At 40.9% G+C, this 19,547-nt stretch overlaps 1 pseudogene; it reads right to left on the bottom strand.

Annotated features, from left to right (window-relative positions):
• LOC102836912 overlaps positions 1-18,197 on the bottom strand; it is a 50,034-nt pseudogene extending 31,837 nt beyond the window's left edge.
• Positions 18,198-19,547: the final 1,350 nt, after the last annotated feature.

The raw sequence follows: 19,547 nt of genomic DNA, 5'->3' as shown, positions 1-19,547 counted from the left end.
TTCTCTCCCTCCTCTCCCTTTTCTGTGATTAGAGACTGCAGTATTCAGTCTAGTTTTTGTTGTTGCTGTTTTTTAGTCTTTTTTTTTTTCTTTCTCTCTTTTTTTTTTTTTCCTGGTGCTGTTTTGCTATTGTATGCCCTCCCTCTGCCTTTGGAGGACTCTTTGTCTCCCTATTACACAAGAAGAGTCAGCAACTGCTGTTATATAGCCAAGTTACAATCACACTATAAAACACCAAACCCCAATCAAGAACCAATACCAACTGCCATATACCAGGGAAACAGACAACACCTGTGAAAGTTACTCTGAGTTAAACAATAAAAAAAGTGAAAAGGGAAGCCCACATTCTGATCACATCTTCCTGGAAGCTATCAGAAACCATAAAATGTACCAAAACACATACTCAATTAAGTATTAAGGCCACAGATAAACACTAAACATGTCCAAGAAGCAAAAGCAGATGACCATATCAGCACATGTCCAGAAACAAGATAAAATGTCTGAGCAAATGACCTAGAGGTAGACCTGGACTCCATTCTGGAAGGAGGGCAGGCCTTGGAAATGCCTGAGAAGGAATTCAGAAAAATGATGATAAAATGTTTCAAAATATTTTACAATGGGGTTGAGAAAAACAAGGAAGAAGTCAGGAAAGTGCTACAGGAACAATCAAATAAGATAGACACAGCATTGGAAACAATTCAAAACCTACAGAAAGAGGTTCAAATGATCAATAACAGAATATCAGAAAAACAAAACCATAGCAGACTGTCCAGTAACCTTTGCTGTGGAGCTCAGTGTGCATTCACAGTAGAAACCTCCAGTGGTGGGTGGGGGTGTTCACTCGCTCAGGCCCCTCCTCTAGTCACCACCGTGGAGGTACACAGATAGATATTGAGAAATGAATGGAAAAAAGATTGTTCACAATTTTTATCTCTGAAGGTCAGTTAGTTATCTGCATATGCACAGTGTAATTCTGAAAATGACTGTGTCCTTGGATATAGTAGTTGGTGTTGGCTCTTGCCTTTAAATTGGGGTTTTACAAGGCGTAAATATGATTTTGCTGTATAGCAAGACCTGCTTTCTCTTGTTAGATAACGTAGGAATAAAGGCTCCCACCCAAATAGGAGAGGCAACTTTAGGGCTAAATCCCAGAGTCAGACATTATAAGGAGCTGCTAAATAATTAGCTGGAACTTCTGGGTCTTTCAGGGATTTCCTCTTTGCCCTGTGGAAAACTGTACCCTGTGTGCAAAATGCTAAACCCTTTTGGGGGCAAGCTCCCACCCACCTGAAGATGTCAGGGCTGGGCAGACAGGGGGTGACAGGGGAGAGGAGGAAAGAAAAGTAAAGGAGCCATCACACCTCTTTTACAAGTCATTCTGTGGTTTTCATGCTGTATCAGCCTGGCTGTGGCCCCACCCTCTGATCTCCTCCCAGGCTGTAGGCCACAGGAAGCATCCTGACTGATTCAGAAATCATTGTTTCTGTCAGCCACAGTCTCCACTGGTGGGTGCTTGAAACTGTTTCCCCTTACTTTATATTAGATCTAAAGCTCTGGAACTGTCCCAGCAAAGCACCTTCTCTGGTTTTTTTGCGCCTTCACCAAGAAGCCTCTACTGTTTGCCTCTGCTTCTCCTGCCCCAAACCAGAAGTCCTTCCCAGTCTTTATATATATATATAATTTTGAATTTTGTTCCATATTTTCTCCCACTTTCTATTCCCTCACACTTAAAATATGTGATCCCTTTCAGAGCAGTTGATAGAGGTAGTCAGGAACCATCTAGTTCTTCTGGTCTCAGAGTCATGGAGACTGATGTTCATGTGTTCCAAAAATCCACTAGTCTAATTGATTCAATTCAATTTCATCACTCTTCTTTCTTCCACGTATAGAGAGACCAATAGTTGTTCATGAGCTTTTAATATCTTAATCATATAGCAATACTTTTTGATTTACCCTCATATATATGAGGGGGTTTCAAAAAAGTTTGTGGAAAAATGGAAGTGAAAGATAATAAAAATTTTCTCTGAATTTCTTTAAGCCCCCTTGCATAGATATTTTTAATGTAACTTTTTATGTACATATATGAATTTTTATATAATTGATTATATATATTGTTGTTGTTATGGTTAAGTGGTTCTGAACCATAGCAATCCTGTATAGAGTTTTGAGGAGCTTCTGGTGAGGTAGAGCCACAGACCTTGTGGTTCAACCTGACTTTTCAGTCTAGTGTGTTAACCCATAGCACCACACCAGGAATCCTACTATATGCATTTTTCTCTGGGTTGGAATTTTTCTAAATGTTTAAATTGAAGTATAGCATACATATAGAAAAGTGCAGAAATCATAAGTGACAGATGGATGAAGCATCACAGAAGATGACATCCATATAATCACAACTGAGATTTTTAAAAAGTAACATTTATAATACTCTGGAAGTTCTCTTATTCCCCTTCCTAGTCAGTATCCAACTCCTCCTCCACTGTTAGGGTGATCTATATTCTGATTCCATCAAAGGTTTGATATCCAATTCTGTTCCTTTCATGAAACTTTCTAGGACGGTGAATTCATGTCTTATTTTGTTTAGGATCATACAGATCTCTTGGCTTGCATTCTATTATCTCTTCCTGATTTATCCTCATTGCCAGTGAATCGAATATTGTCCTAAAATTTCCCCTGGAATTCAGTGGGAAGTGATCTGGTAAGCAGAAAATTATATAATTCCAGGGTTAGAAGAGACCATGGGAGAATATGTCAGTATATAGAACAGAAATCCAGATTTTTCAGTCTTGTATGCCACCATAAGTCCTTATTCTTCTACTTTGTGAGAATTTGGAAGTCATAGAGAGTTTGGACAAAGAAATGTCCTAATATGATTAATTTTAACAGGGTCATTCTAATTACCCTGTTGAGAACAGTCTGTAGGGAGATGAGGATATAGCAGGGATTCTAGTAACAGACTAGAAGTCTAGATATGGAAGAGGAGCCAAGAATGATGATTCCAAACTGAAACAAAATCCAGTATACTATGTTAAGTCTATACAAAGTCTCTTGCTTATCAGTCAGTGTGAATATGATGACAGTGTAGGCAGTCAGAAATAGTTTGGTTCTGGATACATTTTGAAAGTAAGACTAAGAGGATTTGCTTACTCTAAACAAGGGTGAATCTGATTGTGGTAATTGGGAAAAAAATGCTGAAAATCCTTTGATACTCCTTCTATCTTGAGGTGAGAGTCTATATCCTCTCTCCTTGATTCACTGTGGATTTATGTCATCTTTGATCAGTAGAGCAGTAGAGGTTAGGTCATAAAAGTAGAGGTTAGGTCATAAAAAGACCATTCCGTCCGTGTCTGCTTGGTCTTTTGGATGCCTGCTTTTTGGATGCTCCTTCTTGAAAATTGCTTCCATTCTATAATAACCCTAAGCAACAAGGTATAGTTACTGCATTTGAAAGCTGACCCAGTTCAAGTGATCCCAGTCCAGTTATTAGGCATGAGAGGACAGAAACCTTGATATGATTCCAGCCCTGAGCCATTAAGTCTTCTCAGCAGAAGTCTCAGGCCTAATGGAGGCGAGACAAGCATTTCTAATGTGCCCTTTCAGAGTTTATGATTCACAGAACTATGAGCATCACAAAAGTGGTTGTTGTTTATGTCACCAAGTTTAGAGTGTTATCTACACAGCTATAGATGTACTGGTAACCACATTAAACACAGTAGTTCAAACCCACAGCTACTCTTGGAAACCCTATACAGCACTGCTATGAGTTGGAACTGAATCAATGGCACACAACTACAACATAGATAATCAAAGCACAGACTTTAAGCAGGGAAACTTGCAGAACAGAACATGAAGAAACATCTCCCCATCCTGATTACACCTGATTACACTGTCAAACAAAATCTACTGGGCAGCTGCCCAAGGTAAGGACAGAAACTGTGCCATCACTATTCCTGTGTAAGTGTACTGAGAATGGATAATGGCCCTAAATTCACTATCTCCCACTTACCAATAATAAAACCTCTGCCAACAACTCAAAAAGCCAGATTGAACAGACGCTGTTAGCAATCTGGTTTTTCCATTTATTAGCATTAATTATGATCATTTTGCTTTTACTGGCTTAATTTTTTTTTATTAATATCTCCTCAAACAAGCCAAAAAAAAAAAGAATAAATGCCTTCATATCTGGGCAAACTCCCAAGACTAAATGAGATAAGAGATAAGCACGACTTACTTTCCTCATACCTAGCTCGTGTGTCAGAAATTGGAAGGGATTAAGGATTCAAACTGGTTGATGAGCAAGAGACTTTGGATAGCCTCAACATAATCTACTGGGTTTTGTTCCAGTTTGGGATCATGATTCTTGGCTCCTCTTCTATCACTGAGCCATGGAAGCAAGCTACCCATCATGTTTATGTTGAAAGAAAAGGAAAATCTACTGAATGATGACAATTACCATTGTCTTATATTCTAAGGTCTCCTTATGTAGAAAAGAAAAATCTACTGAATGGTGGCAATTAGCATTGTTTTATGTTCTAAGAAGACAATGGGCAATAAATAGTTCTGCTAGAATTGATGGAATGTTTCTCTGTTTTTTAATCCTTTTGTGGTTTGGTGGTTATAGAGAGCTATTCATCTATCAATTCAATAAATATTTCTCATTAAACTACTTTATGTCAAATCCTTAGCTAAAGGCAAGAAAGAGAGAAACGAAGAAGGGAGGACAAAATTCATATTTCAAGGCTCAACTCAACTATCAGTCCTGTAAAGCTGTGGCAGCATGTCCACCTGGCTCATTTATTTATCTTTTGTATTCATTGAAAGCATAACCTCCTTATTTGTGTCATATGACTGAATTCTGCCCAATGACATGTGGGTAAATGTGATATCTACCTATACGGCCTTCAAACCCTGCAGGTAGTATTCCACCACCCTCTTCTCCTGCTGTGGTGGTTTTAAAGGCCATGTGTTGAAGATGTGAGGTTACAGGATGGAAGGAGTCTTGGTCTTTGAATAGAGCAGAGCTACCCTTCTTGCCACATGGAACCATGGCAGAGCTAACAATGAACTTGTATTGAGTAAAGACACTGGAATTGAAGTTATTTGTTGATCAAAATAATTATTTTCTTCTTTCTCCCATGACTAACATCGAAGTTTCCTAATCAGCACATGACTCAGTCAGGTCCACTCAGGAGACAGAAAGAACACCAATTTGGTGTTTTGTTTTTAAAGCAGAATGTATTTAATATAAATAGTTGTTAATTAAATATAAAGAATTGCCCATTACAGTTGGCAACTGAAAGGATAAAAAGAGAATACTAAGGTATCAGGGAGGTTGCAAGTGCCGGAGGCAGCTACCATTCCTGAGTCTGAGAGAACAAAAGAGAGAAGGTGGAATTATTAAGGGAGTCCTGGTGCGGCGTGGCAGGTTAGTGTGCTGGACTGCAAGATAGATTTGAACTGCAAGGTCGGTGTTTCAAGCTCTCCAGCTGCCTCTCGGAAACCCTGTAAAAGGTCTCTGTGAGTTGTAACCGACTCGAGGGCACTTAACAGCAACAACAGCATAGACTTAGAAGAGAGTCCTGGTGTGGCAGGATAATGCAGTGGACCGCAAGGTCAGTTTGAATTGCAAAGTCGCGATTCAAACCCACAAGCTTCTCTTTGGAGATCTTATAAAGGGTCACTATGAGTTGGAACCGACTCAATGGCACTTAACAACAACATAGACTTAGAAGAGGGTCCTATGGGACTGAGATCCAGACCACTGAAGAAGGCAGGCAAGCTGACTAGTCAGGCTCTAGTGTCTCTGAGACGTGACAATGAAGCTGTTTGTATGAGTGTTGGAGAAACTGCAAACTGGATTCAGCTGCCACTGCAGGAAATGCTGCGGTAACTTACCGTAAGTGTTGCTGGATGATGCTTACAAGACCAGGAAACAAACAGGAAGCAAACAGAAGGAGCAAGTCCATTCCTCCTTCTCTAGTTTTGCATTCTCACGCTAGCACCCCCTACTTGAGGAACGGAGCAGGAAGCCAGTGAGCTTTGATGGCTTGGTCTCTCTCTTCATGTTGTTGTTGTTAAGTGCTGTCGAGTCGGTTCCAACCCATAGCGACCCTGTACAGGGTTTCCAAGGGTGTAAATCTTTACGGGAGTAGAAAGCCTCATCGTTCTCCCTTGGAGCGGCTGGTAGTTTCGAACCGCTGACCTTAAGGTTCGCAGCCCGAGTCGTAACCACTACGCTACCAGAGCTCCTTTCAATAGTTTTTTTGTTTTTTTTTTAATTACACATATCATGTTGCACCTTGAAAGGATATACTGTAGTTACCTTATTCAAATATAAATTTCATTAAGGGCAATGTTAGTAGCTGATTCATCTCTGTATACCTTTGTGATGCTCCCCTAAAACTTAGCACATGGTTGTACATAGTTGGAAAACAATTATTTTATTAATTAGATGGATTTTATCTTAAATGAGTGACATGGAAAATAATTAGAAGCTAACAGTGAGCACAAACGTAGTTCAACCATAATGAAGGTCACTGCAAATTTGTATGTTGAGTAGAATTTGGGCTGAGACATATTGCAAATGCTTGAGAAAACCAAGGTCACACCAACTTTGCAAGGATGCTATGAGATTTAACAACCAGAGGTGTCTGGGAAGTCAGCTGTTATTTTGATATTGTCTACTTAACTCTGTCAGAAAATGTGAAGACTAGCTCAGGGCTCTGACACTATCTTCAGATAGAACTGGCCTCCTCAGAGTCTCTTAAATCTCTCCTAGAACATTCTTAACCAGTTGTTAGACTTTAAACAGAACTGGCAAAAGCCCTGAGAGTTGATGGCCTCATTACTACTTCTCTATAACTAATTATTCCAAAACATTACAATAACAACCTTGTATGTGTTGTGCTCAGGTATTCTAAGACGCAGGAATTCAGAAAAAGCACAGTGTGAAGAGTTTGTTTTTTTTGGAAGGTGTCTGGAATCTCGGCTGGGAATGCTGAGGGCTTGGGATGGTTTTATAAGCTAGAACAAGCTGCAGACTTTTTCACTTGTATGTCTAATGATTGATGCTGACTCTGCAGGGGCCTCCACTGGGAATGGCTGTGGATTAGAGTACTGCTTGGATGGCCCCATTGCATGGCTCAGGCTTCCTCATAGCATGGCAGCATCTAGGTAGTGAGACATTTTATATGAAGGCACGATAGATACACAAGAACATTACTTTTTATGTTCTGGACTCAAGCCATACAGTGTAACTATTACATTATTCTTTTCTTTTAACATTTTATTGTAATTTGAGTGAAAGTTCACAGAACACATTGCTGTTTTTTATGTAGGCCCTTGAGTCAGTTCTGACTCATAGAGCCCCTATATGCATTTCCAGCTGGTGGGTTGGAACTGCAGACCTTGTGGTTAGCAGTCTATTGCTATCCTACAGCATCACACGAGAACATGTTAGTTGTCTCTGTTTATTACAACTCACTCATCTTAAAGGGGAGAAGACATAGATTCCATCTTAGTGGGGCAAGTGTCAAGTGATTAATTATAGAAAAGCATGTAGGATGGGAGGCATTGCTATAGAAATCTTTGAAAAAATCATAAATGACTTAAAGATACCATCTGCCCCAGGTGTTAAAGCTGTTGCTGTGATAGTTATGATTTTGTGTCAACTTGACTGGGCCAGATGCTCAGTGGTTTCGCAGTTGAGATGTAGTTAGCCCTCATGATGTGATGTGATATGTTGAAAGTACAACTGATGCCAAGTCACATGAAGATCTGCAAGGAATGCTAGGCCTACAGATGCTGAAAGGAGACAAGGACCTTTCTCCAGGGTCAGTGCTCTGAATTTGGACTTCTAGCCTCCGACACTGTTAGAGAATACAGTTCTGGTTCTTAAGGCCACCCACTTGTGGGATTTCTGTTACAGCATCACTAGATAACTAAGCCACTCCTCATTTTTCAGATGAGGATACTGAGCTTCAGAACCATGAAATAAGACCCGGAGAACTTGAAATCAGCTTGAGAAGATCCTTTAATACTTCTCAGAGTTCTTGAAGACTATACATTATGAAACTCAGAAGACAAAGAGAACTTAGAGATAGATTCAGTACGTAGTTGAAAAACACAAACAGAAGCTGTGCTGAGGGAAATGCCAGATAAGCTTGGGACAAGACTGTGAAAGTGTGTCAAGGAGAAATGGAGAGACTGGGATTACTTAAACACTTTGGTTTTATGTTATTAAAATGTTGATGATCTAGAAATAAACATTGGACAGGGAGTGTTATCAGAAAGGAAGGACCCCATTGACTCCCATGAGAGATCAGAAGCTGAAACCAGTTCCCCTTTTCCACTTATAGGAGGCAATGTGGGGGTCCAGTGGTGTCAGCTTGGCTGTCACACACTCCAGGGACAATACGGGGGACCAGGAGAGGAGGTGAATAAGCAAAAAGTTCTTCTTTTGCCCCTATCTTTGAATTTTGAAAGATAGTTTAATCTTCTGTCAAAATGGGTGATACAGACAGAAATAATAGGGCTTGTGGGATTTTAACAAGATGAAAAGAAGCCCTGGATGTGAAGCTCTGTATTTTACCTCTATATTTACACTGTATCTACTAGTGTCTTTTCCTTCAGAATTGGTATAAATATGAAATCGTTTGCAGTAATCACCAGCCACTCCATTTAGAAAAACAAAAATTGTTACCCTTTGTAGAAGGGCTACCATGGATCACACGCTGTGCTGAGTGACTTAAAGATACCATCTTCAGCAAATGTTTTCAGTGCTTTGTTCAGGTTCCTTCCAATTCCATTACTATTTTCTTGTATATCAGCTCTGATACACATTCATTGCCTAGTGCTGCCATTAGCATTGACCTGCTGGAGTCTACTTTTCTGTTTATAGGGATAGCTGGAAGTGCCTGGGAATTTGGTTTGCTCCCTGAAATGTCAGCAGCTCAAACATGCCAGGCAATCCTTAGGGGAACAGATGAAGCTTATGGTCCTGTAAAAGGTTTAAAGCCTGGGGAACCCTAGAGAGCAATTCTACTTTGCCCTCTGATCACTATGAGTTGGAATTGGCTCGATGGAAGTGCGTTTTTGTTTTGTTTTGGTTTGAAGTTACCCTTTAACCAGTAACTTACATGTGTGAAAACATAAATATTCTAGCAGTATCATTATCCTGGCTCTGTAGTCCCTTCTTGGTGTGTTATTATCAACAATTATCTCCAGAAAAAAATTTCTAGGATTGAGCCAAAGTTATTCTCCAAGAGACTTTGCTTGCCTTCTCACCCTGGCTTGGCCCCCCACCCCTCCTCCCTCTCTCAGTGTTCAGTCCTTTAATGATTCTTCCTGACAACACATTCTAATCCATACTATTCACACAAATTAAAATTTCAGGGTTTCCTTCAGCGTGCCCAATTTAAGACACAAACTGTCATGGATTGAGTTGTGTCTCCCAAAATATGTGTCAACTTGACTGGGCCAAGATTCTTAGTGGTTTGGCAGTCATGTAATAATATAATTTGGAAATTATGTAACGATCCCCTATAATGTGATCGGATATAAGACAATCTATTGTAAAAGGATTAAGGGTGGGATGCGATGACCTTAATTCTGTCACAGCCCTGGTCTGAGGTAAGGGCACTTTCCCTGGGGTGTGGCCTACAACATCTTTCTTTCTTTCTTTCTTTCATTTTTTTTTTTACAAGAGTTAAAAGGAGAGAGAAGCAAACAGAGAGAGAGACCTACTACCATTAGGAAAGAAGAACCAGAAGTAAAGGGTATCCTTTGGCTATTGGGTCCCTGTGCTGAAAAGGATCACCTAGTTACAGAAGGATCACGGAGACCATAAAAGTTGAAAGGAGACAAACCTTTTCCCCAGAATTAACATAGAGAGCCTTCCTCTAAACCCAGTAGTCCTAAACTGTGAAAAAAAAATCTGTTTGTTAAAGTCATTCACTTGTGGTATTTCTGTTAAAGAAGAAGGAGATAACTAAGATGCCAATTTACCTAATTTTACAACTCTCCCAGGAGTTTGACAGGGTCATCTCCATTTCATATACATGGAAACTCTCACTTTGAGTGGACCTGCCCCAAATCCCCTGATGTTAGTGACTGTCTTGATTTTCAAATAAGTTCTCTCTGGGGTATTATATTACATCAAAAACATATACTTTACTGCCTTTCTACCTCTGAATTGTCATGGCCTGTATTAAAATTTGAGGCCTATGAGCTATTGTTGTTGCTGTTAAGTACTGTTGAGTTGACTCCGACTCATAAACACCCTGTCTAGAGTTTCTGAGGAGCATCTAGTGGGTTTGAACTTCTGACTTTGTGATTCACAGTCCAGTGCTGATCCTACACAGCTAATCCTACAGCTGATCCACACCAGGAGTCCAATTAGTGCTCCTATTTTGTCCTCTTGCTGGATTGGCCAAACCTGGTTTTTTGACAGAACACTGATGGGATAGAGAACATACTTTTCACACTCCCATCTCATGATGTATTATAGTGAATTAGAGGTAGCCCTAGATTCTTTGACACTCCTCTGATTGAAAACTGGAGCATGTTTTCCTTCCCTTGAATCTAGGTTGGACATAACATTTGTGTTCAATAGACTAGGACAAATGTGGTTTGGTGCTACCTTTGAAAAGAACTGGCCCCCAATTTTTTCCCAGTGTAAAATGTATTTATCCAGTTACAAAGGCAGAAGACATGAACAGACACTGCTGAAGGAAGATATTCAGGTGGTCAACAAAAGCATAAAGAAATGCTCACAGTTTTTAGCTAGTATTGAGATGCAAATCAAAACAATAATGAGATATCATCTCGCTCCAGAATTCATAACAAATATTGGTGAAGGTGCTGAGAGACTGTAATTCTTCTACACTACTGGTGGGACTATAAAATGGTGCAACCACTGGAAAATGGCATGACACTTCCTTAAAAAGTTGAAAATAGAAATAACACATGATCCAGAAATCCCACAACTAAGAGCCACTGAAAGAGCCATGACATCAATAGACATAGGTGGGGGGCTTCAAAAAGTTCATGGAAAAATGCAGTTAAAAGATAATGGAGTTTCCCCACACACTTCTGGAAGCCCCTTTATATGCACACCAATGTTCATCACAGTACTATTCATAATAACACAAAGATCAAAAATAACCTAAATGCCCATCAACAGAAGAATGGATAAACAAACTATGGTGCAGACACCAGATGAAACGCTATGTAACGGTAAAGAATAACTATGATCTGTGCATAATGTGGATGAGCTAGGAGGACATTTAGCTGAGTGAAATAAATCAATTACAAAAGGACAAATATTGTATGAGACTAGTGGCGGTGGGGTTGTGTGCCACTGAGCTGGTTGTAACACATAGCAACCCTAGATAGGGTTTCCGAGGTTGTCATTATTTTGGCGGGAGCAGAAAGCTTCATCTTTCTCCTGCGGAGCAGCTGGTAGACTCGAATTCTTGGTTAGCACCCCTGGAAGCAGCCCAATATGCTACCAGGACTCCTATGTGTGTGACTACGATTATAAAAAAAGGAGCCTTGGCAGTACTATAAGTTAAGCACTGGATTGCTAACCTCACACTCACCAGTTTCTCCATAAGAGAAAGATGAGGCTGTCTGCTTTGGTAAATATTTATAAACTTGGAAACCCTATATAGGATTGCTATGCGTTGGAGTCAACACAATGGTAGCAGGTTTGGTTTTGGTTTTGACTATCATAAAAACAGTCAAGAAAAGATTTTCAAACTAAAATAAATTTACTTTGATGTGAGGGGAAGGGAGGTACAATCATTAACTACAGGGTAGATACTGGTGTGGCGCTGGAGGACTGCAAACCACAAGATCAACAGTTCAAACCCACCAGCTGCTCCTTGGAAACCCTATACAGGGTCACTATGAGTTGGAACTGACTTGATGGCACTTCACAATAAGATATACATTAATGTGAATGAAGGGAAAGACAATATAAGAGGGAAATCAGCAAAAAATTATGAAGGCAAAGACACTAGGAAGAGAAAAAGAGTTAAAGACAACATGACAAATACTATTATACACATAAATCTGAAATAATAATCTATAAGTGATAGCATAGAAAGACTTGCAGGCTGAACAGGTATGGGAAGTAGAATGAGACTATGCCCATGAAAATATGAAAAGACTTCAAAAAAGTTTGGGAAATTTTGAATGAAAAGAAAATGGGCTTTTTTAAATGAACTCATATATAGATTTGAAGCCCCCTAATATATAGATTTCACAGAAGATATTTCTACATATGTATTTACCTGTGCTACAAATAAATCCATGAAAAATATTAGAGCAGACAAGGGGCATAGTTATGAAAGTGTCTTGTTGCTGTTCTTGTTAAGTGCCATCTAGTCGGTTCCAACCCATAGTGACCTTGTATAGGGTTTCTGAGGAGTGGCTGGTGAGCTTGAACCACCAACCTTGCAATCCAAACCACCTTTGAAGTCAAGCACATTAACCTACAGCACTATATGCATGACACCTTGAAGGAATGGGTGGGCTTAGGGAATACTAAAGTCAGTTGGCATAGTGTAGTCCATAAAGACAAAGTTCTATATCTTGATTTGGTGAATAGTGACTGAGGTCTTAAAAGTTTATGAATGGCCATCTACAATGCAACTATTTATTGGTCTCTCCCCATCCAGATCAAAAGAGAATGAAAAAAAATCTTATATCAAGGAAACAATTAGTCCAATAAATTAATAATGGACCACACAAACTAGAGATTTCATGAACCTAAAATGGTGCCTGGCTATAACTACCAACAGCTCTGTAAAGGATCATATTAGAAGGTCTTGGATAGAGTGGGAGAAAAATGTGGAACAAAACTCAAAATCATAAAAAGAAAAACAACCATGCTTACTGGTAAGATAAACTGGTGGAGGCCCTGAGACTGTGGCCCTTAATCATCCTTCAAGGCTGGAACTCTGGCCAAACAATAGAGAGGTCAACAAAGGGAAGAGGAACACTAGGAGATATACACTTCTTAGAATGATCAACTTCTTGAGATCAAGGGACAGAACTTGCCCAAGGACAAAGTTCAGAAAGCAGGAAGAAGTGGGAAAGGAAAAATGGGAATGGGAAATATAGAGAGGGAGTGGGATAAATGATATTACTGTCTAGGAAATGCAATCAATTAAATGAAACAAAATGTGTATGGATTTTTGAGTGGAAACAGATTTGCCTTGTAAACCTTCACCCAATTGACAATACAAAGTAGGGGTGAGGAGGGAGCAAAAAACTGGCACTTTCTGCGTTGGTCCATTGGAGCCCTGAGCTGCCCTTACTATTTGAACAATGCCATGCTATAAAGAAGTCCAAGCTAGCCACATGGAAAGTCCATGCAGGGCAAGAGGTCTCTATCCACTCATTAGGAGCTCTGGTAGCGTAGTGGTTACTAATCGGGCTGCAAACCTTAAGGTCAGTAGTTTGAAACTACCAGCTGTTCCACAGGAGAAAGATGAGGCTTTTTGCTCCCGTAAAGATTTACAGCCTCAGAAACCCTGTACAGGGTCCCTATGAGTCGGAACCGACTCCATGGCACATAACAACAACATCCAGTCATTAGCCTTTTCAAAGATTCCTTCTGAGGTCACAGATATCTTGGAATGTAGAGAAGAGATCCCTGCTGGTTGTCTGAATTCTTGGCCCACAGACTCTATGGTCATAATAAAGCAGGTTTTTGGGGTAAATTTTTGTCACTGCAATTTGGAGTCCACCACTCATCTATCACTTTGTTGTATTGTGGTGGCTTATGTGTTGCTGTGACACAGAAAAGTATGCCACCAGTAGTTTAAATACTAGCAGGGTCACCCATGGTGGCCATGTTTCAGCAGCAGAGCTTCCAGACTAAGACAGACTAGGAAGACAAGGGGGACCACTTCTGAAGTTTAACCACTGAAAACATTATGAACAGCAGCAGAACACTGGCAGATATAGTACTGAAAGTTGAGCCCCTCAGGTTAGAAGGCACTACGTAGTAACAGCAACAATGCCCTTAAATGTAACAACCATTGTGGGCACGGCACAGGACCGGGCAGTGCTTTATTCTGCTGTGCATAGGGTCACTGTGAGTTGGAACTGACATGTCAATTATGACAGCATAATTTGGAGTATATTGCTATGCAGAAATGAATAACAGAAAGGCCCAGGCACAACAGATATTATACAAAGTATTTGTATTGATATAGAACAACTAGTCTAGTACTTCTCAACCATCTCCCAAATTGTTGTTCCATCTGCTCCTCAACATTTTTACTGTGGTCTTGGTGTTGTAAATAGAGGAAGTCTTCTTTGAGCATCACTCAATCACCAACTGTCTTAGGCTAGATTCTCTAGAGAAGCAAGACCAATGAAACCTATATAAGTATCTGTAAGGAGAGGAAATGGCTCACACGGTTGTAGAGGTGGACAAGTCCCATGTCCATTGATGGGATGTCAAGCTGCAGACTTCTGAGTCACAGAGTTGCAGGGCTGATGAACCAAGACCAGCAGGTCAAACCACAGGCAGGCAGGATCAGCAGGCAATAGAGCAGGCCTCTGGCTCAAGTCCAAAGAACCGAAAGTCAATTGATGATCCAGATCCAGATCCAGCAGAAAGCAAGCAAGCTTTATCCCAGTGTTCCTTATATTGGATGCAGGCCATACCGCAGAGGAAACTTCCTTCTAGTTGATTGGCTCCTCATAGCAGATCTCATCATGGGAATCACTATGTCTTAACTGCCAAACCATTGAGTTTCCTGGTCCAGTTCACTTGACACAAAATCCTAACTATTACACCATCACAGTCAGCTTCTGACTTGACAGTTGATCCAAAGCAGCGAGGAACTGGTTCTAGAGAGCAACTCGTCTTGGGTAACCAATTTCCTCCCAACACTACTAAACTTTGATCTTTTTACTTTCTAGTTGACTTATAAATTCTTTTTAGCCATTATAGAGCCCCAACATGTTGAGGCATAATGAGGTGGCATGCTCTTATGGGTAGGAGAGGCACTACTGAAGCATTTGGTTCTGTCATAATTTTGTCACTTTGTCATCTTGGGCAAGTCATAACCTGTCTGAACTTTAGTTTCTTGCCTGTAAAAGGAGAGGGTGAAGATTTGTATAACCTCACTAGGAGGATGCTTTGCTGCCAAAGTTGGGTTCCTGTGTTGCTCTGTACATATTCATATTATGACTCAGATCACATGTATTACATGTATGTTTTATTCTTGTTATACAGTGCTAGTGCTATGGCAGAAAGCACAATGAAGGTCATAGGTATCAGAGCCATACACATATCATGCCATTTACTAGCTGAGTGACCTTGGACAAAACATTTAACCTCTCAAATCTAGTTTTTATTACCATGCAAAATGAAGATGGTCATACCTACTTCACACAGGTATATTGAGGATAAAGGTCAATAATGAACAGGAGTAATTAGTAAACCAATAAGCATTCAACAATTGCAGCTCTACTTATCCTGACAGCTTTCCTTTTAAAACATATCATGACATTACTTACAAAGGAGCTCTAGTATTATAGTGGTTACGAATTGGCTGCTAACCTCAAGGTTGGCAGTTCGAAACTACAAGCTGTTCCGTGGGAGAAAGATGAGGCTTTCTGCTCCCATAAAGATTTGCAGCCTTGGAAACCCTGTGCAGGGTCACTATGAGTCAGAACCAACTCCATGGTACTTAACAACAACAACAACTTACATTTTAATTGTTCAGAAGCTGACTCTGAAAATAGACAACATGAAATATGCTATCAATTGCGCCATCCATAGTGAAAGGGTACACTCATTTTTTCTGAGTTCCCTCAAAAGTAAACATTTGCTGTATCACAGTCAAAAGCACACACCACACACATCTCTCCCCCAACAAATTCTAGTCTGCCAAAGAAAACAAATAGAATTCATGTAGACCTAGCAGGCCTCCTACAGCTATTTCTACAATCCACTCAATAAGCCAGGGCAGTATTAAGCAGCTTTTATCTTAGGAATCCAACATTTATCAGTCAGCAAAATAGTGGTCCACTGTCGTCACCAGGAGACAGAGGGACTTGGAGATCAGGGCTGGCTCTGAGGAAGCTGACCAGTACAACTGGCCTTGATGTCTCAGCCCGATTTTAGCTTTGCATAAGGTCGGCATTAATACCTCTGATCTTGAGTTAACTGCATTGCTGAGCGATGTCTCCCCTTGCTTTCTCCAGGGTTGGACAGGGAAGCATGGGGGGTGGGCATTAGGGACCATGTTTTACTCATTGCTGACTCCCATGTTCTCAACACCATACCACAATGCTTTATTGATGTATATTGAATGGATGAATGATTAAATGAATTAATGTATACATTATATCAGTTGAGTTTCGTTTTTCTACCATTGACATTGGTATAAAAAATAAATTCAACTGATATAATGTATACATTAATTCATTTAATCACTCATCCATTCAATACACATCAATAGACCACTGACATCACTCTGGTAGCGTAGAGGTTACGAATCACACTGCTAACCTCAGGGTCAGCAGTTTGAAACTACCAGCTGTTCCGCAGGAGAAAGATGAGGCTTTCTGCTCCTGTAAAGATTTACAGCCTCGGAAACTCTGTACAGGGTCGCTATGAGTTGGAATCGACTCCATGGCCCATAACCACCACTAACCACCACTGGCATTGACCTCCACCTCTGACATTGTCATTCAATGTTCTTGAGTTGGGACTGGAAAATAGGGAGAAAATATAACATATGAAATCCTTCCCATTTTCTATGCACTGCATACTGTCACTTCACTCACCCAACAATTCTATTTTATATTAAACAGGGAAATTCAGAGAAATTAACCTCAGCTCCTATACATGCTGACGGTAATTTCAGGATTCAAACTCCAATTTTATGACTTGAAAGTTTATGATCCTTCTTCCATTTCATTTCTCAGAATTAGGGCAAAGTGCTTGTTGGTGTAGAAGGGGGAAAAAAAAAAAAAAGATGGAGTGTCTGACCCTTGAGTTAATCTATTAGCTATTGAATGGCATCCAAAGCACTTTATACAAATGGGGTTTCTGAACCTGTTACAGATAGTCTGGAATAGGGACAACCACTTACTTCATAAAAGTGGACTGAGTAGTCAGTCGTTACCTTCCTGGCACCCAGGAAGTCAGTCCCCAACTCTACTCTCAAGGAACTGCCCAAAGTGCTCCCTTAACTTCTCCTTTAGAGAATTATTAAAAATGAACTTTCATAATTTTTTTTCAACAACAGTGTCAGAATAGTAGTAAGCACAAAAGAAAATGAATTCCATTTTAGACTTTTAATTCATATCAAAGGAATATGCACAGACTCAGAGAAGACTATCATGGAACAATAGTTCTGAGGATGAAATTCCTAAAAATAGTGTCAGATGCTGGTGACTGACCTACATGTGCCTCTCTGTCATTTCTCCTCATCATCTTCCTCAGATAGGTCAAAGCTTTCACAGACCTTACCCCAGCAGAATTTCTGGCTGGAAGGAGTTTGAAGGCCCTTTAAGTGAAAGATGCTAAGTGTAAGTTTCTACAAAAAACAGCCTTTGAATGCCGACAGCTCTTACTGGCCTCAAACCATTTTCCTTCACACCTGAGAAGGTTAAAAAAAAGTCTAAAGAAATTTGTGTTGGAGTCAGGAGCAACGAGGGAACTCCCCCTTCTGAGGACATTTTTCCCCAAGCCAACTTTACTTTTGCCTGTAATAGACTTAAAGACATGGGGTTTCTAGCCTTAATAAAGTACCCAAGATGAAAAAGAATGAGAAAATTCACTACTCTGTCTTTTCATATGGATTTGGATGGGTTACCTGCCTCTCTGCTTCCATTTCTCATGTTTGGGTTCTTATCCTTACTCGCCTAACAGCCGGGTAAAATATAATTTTTATCTAGAACTACTTAAATTTCTCAAAGGGATTATAAATGGATAATATCTATTTGAGGACTCAATGTATACTTTTTTTCCCCCAAAATTATTGGACAGAAACTTTTTTAGAATTTCCTAGCTTCATAAGGGTAGAATCAGAACATGAACCTTCTAGGCCAGTCTTACCTCTAGGAGTTCCAGACTCTGTAGCCATATGTGGACAATGTTCTGTAGAAGATGCCATGGTCTCAAATGGAATATCATTTTCATGTTGCTGAGTATAATACATTTCACTCCTATACTTATCTTCCCCAAAGATATATGTTGTTGCAGTTGTTAAGTGCTGTCAAGTCTGTTCCAACTCAAAGTAATTCTATATAGAGTTTCCAAGGAGTGGCTGGTGAGCTTGAACTACCGACCTTGTGGCTCAAACTGACCTTACAGTCCAGCGTATTAACCCACAGCACCAGGCTTCAAAAAGCTCATGGAAAGCGGTTTGCCAGGGCGGCCAGGCGGTGCGGGTGAGTGGGGGCTCCGGGCTGGGAGACTCAAGCAGGGAGAGCCACTGGTGACACCTACCCCAACGGGGGATTTCTGCGCATACAGTAGACAGAGGGAAGTTAGCTTAGGAGAGGAAAAGGAAAAACAAAAAAAAGCCTGCAGAAAAAAGAGAAGCGGCGACTGTCTGACATCATCAGGCGCCGACTGGGCCTGCCTGAGCCACTTCTGCCCTGCCCAATTGACCCGTGTGTTCCCGGGGCCCACCGGGCACGCGCGCACACAGGCGAGCAGCTCCCAGCCTGCCCGAGCCTCATACCGCAGACCTGCCAGACATGCGAAAGTGAGCGACCCGCCTCCCACTGAACCGAGCAGCGTCCCTCAGCCCTGTCGGGCGTGCGCCGGCAAACAGCTCACTGCACGCTCAACTGAACCGCGGAGCAAGGGGGCAGGCAAGCCACCTCCTGCCGCAAGCACCCACTGGGGAACCCCATTTGTGTCTCCCCTTTATTTTTATTATTATCTTTTATCTTAGAAGGTTCAGCAGGAGCCCCGACGTGGCCCTGAGGGCTGGAGTGCCACTACAAGATCACCTGAATTACAGGGTCAGGGGTCCACGCCCACCAACCGCTCCTCGGAAACCCTATAAAAGAGCATTAGGGAGGAACATCCGGCGCTTCTGTGACTCAGCAACACAGGCTAGCCCACTGCCTAACCTCCAAGGCTCAAACCCTGCCAGCAAGGCACAAGCCAGCACTAGCCAGCACAAGGGGAGACAACCTGAGGAGATTTTTACAAACAGCAACAAGGCAATCCTGCTGTGCCCCAGCAGATTAAGGGACTAGACTGCAGAAACCTTTGAACTGCAGGGTCGGAAGTTCGGGCCCACCAGCTGCTCCTTAGAAACCCTATAAAGGATACATGGTTTGGCTTTCCTCTCTTTGTTTCTTTTTGCTCTGCGGGTTAAGGGACCAGACTGCAGAGCGCTTTGAACTGCAAGGTCGGTAGACTGCCCCCACCAGCTGCTCCTTATAAAACCGATAAAGGGTTTTTTTTGTTGTTGTTGTTTTGTTTTGTTTTTTTCTTTGCTGTTGTTTGTTTTTACTATTATTACTTTTTTTCCTTTTCCTCTGTTCTCTTT

The sequence above is a fragment of the Chrysochloris asiatica genome, unplaced genomic scaffold (genome assembly GCF_000296735.1).
Source record: "Chrysochloris asiatica unplaced genomic scaffold, ChrAsi1.0 scaffold00028, whole genome shotgun sequence".
Lineage (NCBI taxonomy): Eukaryota > Metazoa > Chordata > Mammalia > Afrosoricida > Chrysochloridae > Chrysochloris > Chrysochloris asiatica.
The sequence above is the reverse complement of the archived record's forward strand: the minus strand, read 5'-3'. Positions and strand labels throughout refer to the sequence as shown.